Source organism: Solenopsis invicta, chromosome 2 (genome assembly GCF_016802725.1).
Source record: "Solenopsis invicta isolate M01_SB chromosome 2, UNIL_Sinv_3.0, whole genome shotgun sequence".
Lineage (NCBI taxonomy): Eukaryota > Metazoa > Arthropoda > Insecta > Hymenoptera > Formicidae > Solenopsis > Solenopsis invicta.
Window position 1 is genome coordinate 23,097,509 of NC_052665.1, and position 9,044 is coordinate 23,106,552.

A 9,044-nucleotide genomic window follows, 5' to 3' on the forward strand; every position below is an offset into this window, starting at 1 on the left:
TAATATTGCAGTAATATTGCTGCAATGTCTAATGTCCGCGAAAATTTATCGCAGTAATATTATACTGCAATATTTCAGTAATATTACTGTAATATTCCTGCGACATTGCAATAATATTGTATTAATATTACGTAGTGATATTGAAATAATATTGCTGTAATATTGTTGTAATATTGCCAAGATATTGCAATATTGTAATATTGTCAAGAAATATTGCAATAATATTGCTATAATTTTGCTGCAATATGTCTGTAATATTCTCATAATATCACGGTAATATTGCTGCAATGCCTCCATAATATTTATACAATATCCAGTAATATTACTCCAATGTCCCCATAATATTTGTACAATATCACAATAATGTTGCTGCAATGTATGTAAAAAAATATGTATAATTACTTAATAAATATAAACAATTTTACTTTACTTATTTATTTTATTTCCTTAGTCAATATAACTTAATTATCACATTGTGCAACGTAAATGTGTACTTATTTATTTTATTTCCTTAATCAATATAGCTTAATTCTCACATTGTGTAACGTAAATGTGTACGATACAAATTAAAAATACAATTACGTGTCCGAATAAGGTTATGAGTCTAAATAAAATTTACTTTTCAAAAAACAGCACTATAAAATTTATAAATGTTAAACTCAATACTATAAAACTTTTATATTAAATTAATATTTTTTGTTAAATTATTTTATGTTAATTAGTTTTGGCCGCCTCCAAATTTTCCTTCTTTGTTCTGAAAAGAAAAAAATAATCAAATGTACAAAACACATGCATAAGTAGGATTATAGTCATGTGGCCACTTTTGTTATAATTTACTTATAACATGCGGTGACATTTACTTTTCACAGTTGTTGAAATGTATATTAATTATTATTGTTTAGTTTTTTTTTATAGTACTTTAAATGCTATAAAAAGAGTTTGGGCATAAAGGGTTAAAAAGATTATGTAATGACATTACCTATTTCTGGATAAGCGAACAGGCGCATTCGCTAGCCACTTGCCCATTTGTTTCTGAATATAATCTTCTTTACTATTTTCGCAAGCCATTATCGCTTCTGAAAAATACAATACTGTGATGTTACATATAAAAATGTTTCCGTAATATATTACTATAGAGAATCATAAATGAAGATTTTAAATAGATTAAAAACAGATACTTGCCAATGCACGAAGTTACTGTAAAATCCAGTAAAGCTTTTTTTTTTGTTTACCCTGCATACTAAAATTGGATGCCAACTCGTTCGTAAAAACTTTGGTCATTATATTGTTTGTTAAATCTTCTACGTTTTTTTCGCCCCGTTTCATAAGTGCGTTGATCTGCAAAAGTTATTATTAAAACAATATTTCAAAATTTTCTGTTGTAAATATTGCTTACATGAGAAATGTTAAGCTTTAAACATTCAATCTATATAATGAATGTTTTTTCTTAATTGATTTTAATTCTTTTTTATGATAAAATGAACACTTGTTTTCAAACTTTTAAATATATTATATTTTAGTATTCTTAATTAATGTATGAGAAAAATTTTTTAAATTACTTTATGTCATCTATTTATATAAATTATAACTATTAATTTTCTTTTACCAAATAAAAATTTTACAAAATAAAGTATCTAGTATGAACATATATGGACATATTTCGTATATAATTACATATATTTATATATGTTCATATATGGAAAACTTTTTACCGAGTTGTAATTAATTTGACTACAATTTTTAGTTAATTTTATATCGCCATTGTTTTTAAAGAACTTATATTTATTTAAAATAAATTTAACAGGATTTATAATATTAAATATTAATGACTGTAGATGGCAAATGAGGGTTTATGTGGTTCTTAATGTATACTGGTATAAAACCTTATAGTTTATTTAAAAGACATGTGCCTGATTCAATGAACGTTTTGGTTCAAATTCAACAATCGTAAAAATTGGCAGTAGTACATTCAATCTCTCAATCTCGCATGGGAGTCAAAATCCTAGTATAAGTCAGTCACAGTCGGATACTCAGCCAATTAAGTAATTAATGGACTGAGAAGTCCTATATGTGACAACCAAAAATTTTAAATTATTATGTCAAAAATATATAAAGTAAGATTATCAGTAATGATGCAAAGCAAAGGACGAAATCCCATTATTAATATGTATAACAAACAGTAGACAAATTATGATTGATCAAATTATACAATAAATAAGTTTTAAAAAAGAGCAATAAATAACTTAGTCAAATATGAGGCCCATCAGTGAATCAGGTACATCATGTCTTTTATATAAACTGTGTGATTTTATACAAATACACATTAATACGCAGTAAGAACTACGTCGACTCTTGTTCGCCCTTTACAATTATTGATTTTTTATATATAAAAGATGGAAAGTAAAATCAATTAAAATACTAAAAAACGTTTTAAATTAAAAAAACCTAAAAAATTCTGTTAAATTTATGAAAATTTCTTAATCGATATCAATTGATTTTAAACATGTGAGAAAATTCAGCAGTTTAATTTGAAACATATATCTACAATAAAATATGATTAAAATAGAAAAGTCCAATAGGACTCCTATTGGAGTCCAATGGGATTCCAATAGGATTCATGCACTGGTTCGAATTTACTTTTTTTTCTAAAAAAAACAGAAATTTCATACATTCATCTTAAACATGTAAGATGGCTGATAAAGAAAACTGCTGTACACTGAAAAAAGAGCTACGAAATGTTAAGTGAAATAATGCCAATTAAATATTTGATTAATACAATCAAAAATAATTTTATCTTCCTAAATATGTAGTAATTAAGTATAAATAAATTTGGTAATACTTACTAAATATTTAGAAAAGTAAAATTATTTTTTGGTTATATTAACAAAATATTTAATTAGCATTATTTCACTCAACATTTGTTAGCTATTACCAAACTTTTTTTTCAGTGTACGCGTGTGTGTGTTACATGCAGCAGCCGCGTGTCAAAGAAATGACAATCGTCACACACATATATACATGCACAGAACTCGCATGCAGCGGTGCTCAGCGTGCGACACGGGATCATGCACGAACTTCCGAGCCCTAGTAGGGCTCCCGTGTCGCACGTTGAGCACCGCTGCATGTGAGTTGTGTGCATGTGTATATGTATTGTTATTTCTTTGACACGCGGCTGCTGCATGTAACACACACACACACACACACACACACACACACACACACACACACACACACACACACACACGAAGTGTGATGAGGATATATCAACACAATTCAAACAACGCAATGATTGAAGTTTTAAGTACTGATGTACCGTTGTGGCTGAAGATTGCGACTACTCTATGTATTTACTCTATGTATCACTCTTTCTTTCGACAATTAAGTTTACACTATGTTTTACTTATTACCTCGAGCTCTTATAGAGCCGAAATTGCAATAAAACGTAGCAATATCTTTTAATATTTAACAATTTAACACTTTGAGGTTACGAGTACTTTAGAAGTCCATGAAGCTGTTTGTTAATTTGAAATAATTCTTACCTCGGCAAAATTTTTTATTCCGTTATTTCCTCTGTCCGCGCGATCAACACTCGACTGGAACGACCGGCACAACAACGCGACTTCCTTTTGTCTCGTCAGCCTCGTGGCTCTCGTAGCTCGTGTCTTCTTCTTCTTTTGGCTGTTAGATTTCCAATTATTAAAATACTCAAAATACCATATACTTTCAAAGATATCAAAACTTACCAGCTCGCCGCTCGAGTCACACACGTACGCACACACGGAAGCATTAACATGCACGCATCATCGTGCACGCATCAGCACGCATGATCGATTGTTGCGCAAGCGCGTTCTGCATGGGAGACTGCGTTTGGAGCTTGCGGCGCGGCGTTTGAAAACATTATTTGTTCTTGGCTACAGTCAACGTGACGTTACAAGTGCTTCGAAGCATTTGAAGCAATGTCAAAACCTCGATCCTTATACATTCTCAGTTTAAGATGCAAGAAAACAATGATAAGTATTACATATATTACATATATTTTATATATATATATATTTTTTTAATAAAAACTATATTAATAAAAACTACATATATATATTTTTAATAAAAACTAACTATTAAAAAATATACTGCTTCGTATCGCATTAATATCGTAAAATATCGCATTAAGAAATTTATATTTTTATGCTTGTGTTGTGTATATATTTTCACCAATTAAGTATACAAAAATAAGTTTTAAAAATTTCCAAAAACTGATGACTGGAACATATTTTAATAAACGTGTTTAAGTTTTAAAATATGCGATGAATTGTGTAGTGATAAGTTGGTTTACAAATATATAAAAAAGTTAATTTCTAACTTATATGCAAAGTTTAGTCCATTTTTAGTGTCATTTCGGCAAAACTACGATTTAGCACGCAATATTGCTGCAATTTTACATCAATATAAAACATTGCATTCTAATATTCTGTAATGTCACTACAATATTGTATTGCGATAAATCATAATGGAACATTGCTGCAATATTACAACAATATTACAGTATGATACATTGCATTCTAATATTCTTTGCAATATTGTATTGTGATATATGATGTTACAATATTACTGTAATATCACTGCAATATTGTACTATGATATATCATATTGCAATATTACAACAATATCAAAGTAATATTACAGTGTGATACCTCGCATTCTAATATTGCTGCAATATTACTAAAGTATTGTATTGTGATATACCATGTTACAATATTACTGCAATATCACTGCAGTATTGGAATATGATATATCACAATACAATATTGCTGCAGTATTACTGCAATATTGTATTGCGATATATCATGTTACAATACTACTGCAATATCACTGGAATATTGTACTAAGATATATTATATAGCAATATTGCAGCAATATCAGAGTAATATTACAGTGTAATACCTCGTGTTCTAATATTGCTGCAATATTACTAAAGTATTGTATTGTAATATACCATGTTACAATATTACTGCAATATCACTGCAATATTGCAATATAATGTATCACAATATAATATATTTGCAATATCACTGCAATATTGCAATATGATATATGACAATACAATATTGCTGCAATATTACTGCAAAATTGTATTGTGATACTTCACGTTACGATATTGCAGCAATATTACTGCAATATTGCAGTGTGACGTATCACATTGTAATATTGCAGCGATATTACCACAATATTACAGTGTGATATATCACACTGTAATATTGGTGCAATATCGCTGCAATATTACAATATCGCTGTAATATTATTGCGATATTGCAATATTGCTGCAATATTGCTGCAATATTACGTGCTGTGTGGGTCGTTAAACATCATGTTTAACCATAAAACTTCTTTTACGGCTACTTCTATAGCAACATATTCAGCTTCCATAGTTGATGTTGAAATTTACCTCTGCTTATCATATTTCCATGTTACTGATTTCCATTTAAAAATACCATCATACAGTTATATGAGTGTCTATCATCTATATTTGATGCCCAATCATCATCGCTAACGATTTTTATATCATTTATACCGCCACTGTACACTAGACTAATATCTTTTGTTGCAGCCAAATCTCTTAATATTCTTTTAGCTTGTAACCAGTGCGCTTTTCCAGGATTTCAGCTAAATTGTGATAATTTTGTTATTAGAAATAATATATCTGGTCACGTTCCCAATATATACATTAGTAAACCAATTAAATGTTTATATGATACATTTCTCATTTCGTCTTTTTCAACATCATTATGTGGGCTGTCACATTTTGATAGTTTCAATCCTACATCAATTGAAGTTTTACTCGTTTTACAATCATCCATTCCATACTCGCTTAACAATTTATTTATGTATAACGCTTGTGACAACTTTACTTTGTTTTCATCATATTCAATAGTTAATCCTAACAAGTATGATGCTCTACCTAAGTTTCTAATTTTGTACTCTGACTTAACTTTATTAATTGATTGCGCGAACAGTATATCGTCTACATATAATGTGAGAATAATATCATTACCATAAGTATAAACGCAGTTGTTTGTTTTTAATCTTTCAAAACCATTTTTGGTTAGGAAGAATTCATCAATCATATTATTCCAAACGTGTCCTGACTGTTTTAAACCGTATATTGGCTTTAAAAGTTTTGCTATTTTTAAATCGTAGTCTTTATGTCCTTGTGGTAATTTCATATAAATTTTCTCTTTAAGCTTTCCATAAAGATATGTGCATTTTACATCTAAATGATACATTACCCAATTATGCGATACTGACATACTTATTAATAATCTATTAAATCTCACTTATTAATAATCGATTAAAAAAATATTTGCAACGAGTGCATAGGATTCTGAATATTCTACATCTTTCTTTTGAGAAAATCCTTGCGCAACTATTCTAACTCTGTATCTTACTATTTTTCCTGTTGAATCAGTTTCTACTTTATATACCCATTTGCTTCCTAGACAACTAACATTTTCTAGCTTATCAATTATCTGCCATGTATTTCTATCATTTAAGTCTTTTAATTCCTCATTCATCGCTGATTTCTATTCTTCTGATTGTAGTGATATTACCGCTTCCTCATACGTAGTAGGCTCAGTTATTTCTGTTAAGTTTAATTCTATATTTTTAGGTTTATCCGCACGACCCCACGGATTTCTAATTACTTTCATAGTCTATCTACGTTACGTTTTTCCTCAGATTTTTCTTCAATTTTCTGCAACCCACTAGGACATGCTTTATCATCTGTGTTTTCTTCACGCATTTTATTACTATCTAATTTGCTATCTTTATCTGTATCTGTGCTATTTTTCTTATCTACATCATCGATATAAACTGGAGTTTCAAGTGTTTTCTTACTATAGATATAATCATATCCGCAAACATCTTCAACAAATTCTACACGTTTAGTTTGTATTATCATCTTTAACTGCGTCCCATAATCTATATTCTTTTGTTTGACTCGAATACCCTACAAATATGCACTCTCTTTCCCTAGATTCAAGTTTGTGTCTACCTTGTTTAACAACAAACGCATAAGCTAAACATAAACTTTCAAGTGTTTTATGCTTAGTTTATTTTTTGTCCAAATTCGTTCTGGAATGTCATCGATAGATAAATGTATAACTCTATTTTTAATGTAACATGCAGTCACTACTGCCTCAGCCCAAAATCTCTCTGGTAATTCAACATTTTTAAGCATTGCTCGTACTAAATCTAATAGTGTTCTATTAATACGTTCTGCGATTTCGTTCATCTGTGTGGTGTGTCTACATTTGTCCGTTCATGTCTTATTCCCATTTCATCGAACATTCGTTTAAGTGTTTTATTGCAATACTCTAATCCGTTATCGCTTCTAAATCTTTTTATTTTTCTATCCGTTTCTCTTTCTGCCCTAGCTATGTATTTTTGAACATTTTGTGCTACCTCATTTTTACTCTTTAGGCAATAAACAGTTACTTTTCTAGAATAATCCTCAATGAAAGTTAAGAAATATTTTGCTCCACCCATTAATTTTATTGGCATAGGGCCACATAGATCTAAATGTATTAGTTTTAATACATTTTTCGTATTTTTATCTCCTAACGCTTTACAGGGTGCTTTCGTTGTTTTACTGACGCTACAACTACTACAATGTGTGTCAATTATGTTTACATTATTAGATCTCTAACCAAATCTTTTCTTGATAACTCTTGAATAGTTTTCATATTTATATGACAAAACCTATGCTATTTCTGTCTTTCTGTTAATTTATTAGTATACATAGTAAACATTTCTCTTTGATTTGAATTATTTCTACTTTTAATACTTTTGCTTTAACAATATATAAACTGTTTCTACATAAAGCTTTCCCCACTATTGTACTATTCCCTTTATCCTGAATTTTTAATTTTCTATTATCTATTATGAGTCTTTTACGTTTTTTTTTATCTGTGTGGCTGACAGTAATTTGCGTCTTATATTAGGAACATGATATACATTAATTAATATAAAATTAAACTTTCTATTACCAACATAAGTTTGTATTTTTACATTGCCTACACCTACTGCCTTTAGATTGTTATTTGATTTACTATCTGCTGAGTAAATAATTTCATTAGTTATCGGTTTATATTTATCAAACCATTTTTTATGTTTACATGATAAGTCGTTCCGCTATCTATTAACCACGAGTCATCTAACATCTGAGTATTGTTTAATTCTAGCAATAGTACATTAGTACTTTTATGTGTATTAGGTGTAACGTACCTTTTGTTTCATTTGACATTAACTGCTTTTGAATTACAGTCGTTTGCTAAATGACCTATCTTATAACATTTATAGCATCTTCTTCTTTCTTCCTTGCTGTGCTCTTTTGCCTGATAATATGCCTCCTTTAGTTTCTCTTCTGTGTGACCCCCTTCTTTCATGGCACAACGCTCGTACTCGATCATAAGTATATCCTTAATCTCAGTTGACTTGAATTTTTCATCATTCAAGTTTGCTAGCGTCATTACTATTCCGTCGTATGCGTCCGGAAGTTCTGATAGCATGGCATAAGCCAAATCGTTTTGAAGTTCATATCCAACTTCCTTTAGGCTGTCGCTGCAGGTTTTTAGCCTAGCCATGTATAAGTTCATCGTTTCGTTAGATTCCAATTTTACAGATAACATCTGCTTCTTTAATTATAGAATTCTCGCCCGTGATTTTGGCTTAAAGATCCTTTGTAATGCTTCCCATGCATTAGATGCTTTCTTGCAATCTATGATGTGCGTTTGATGTTCTGATTCAACGCCAAAAGTAATTGTCGCTAAAGCTTTATTTTCTCTAATTTGAAAACGTTCTTCTTCTTCTGGTGTGGGATCTGCCGGCAGTGTGACTTCACCGGTAACATGTTGCCACAACTCTCTTTGTATCAATGTCATCTTCATATTAAACTTCTATAATCGATAATTTGCACCATTCAACTTATCAATGCAATCCATGAATTGCAAAGATGACGAGGCTATTCTACGTGTATATCTACTTTTCTTATT

At 29.8% G+C, this 9,044-nt stretch overlaps 2 long non-coding RNA genes across 2 annotated transcripts; both read right to left on the reverse strand.

The window, feature by feature from the left end:
* Positions 1-419: 419 nt before the first annotated feature.
* LOC105207015 lies at positions 420-1,082 on the reverse strand. The gene is made up of 2 exons (XR_003269549.2): positions 980-1,082; positions 420-754 (listed from the first exon to the last, which is right to left on the reverse strand). It is a non-coding gene; the product is annotated as an uncharacterized LOC105207015 (long non-coding RNA).
* A 134-nt stretch (positions 1,083-1,216) lies between these two features.
* LOC120356812 lies at positions 1,217-3,833 on the reverse strand. Its single transcript, XR_005574196.1, has 3 exons — positions 3,744-3,833; positions 3,540-3,678; positions 1,217-1,338 (listed from the first exon to the last, which is right to left on the reverse strand). It is a non-coding gene; the product is annotated as an uncharacterized LOC120356812 (long non-coding RNA).
* Positions 3,834-9,044: the final 5,211 nt, after the last annotated feature.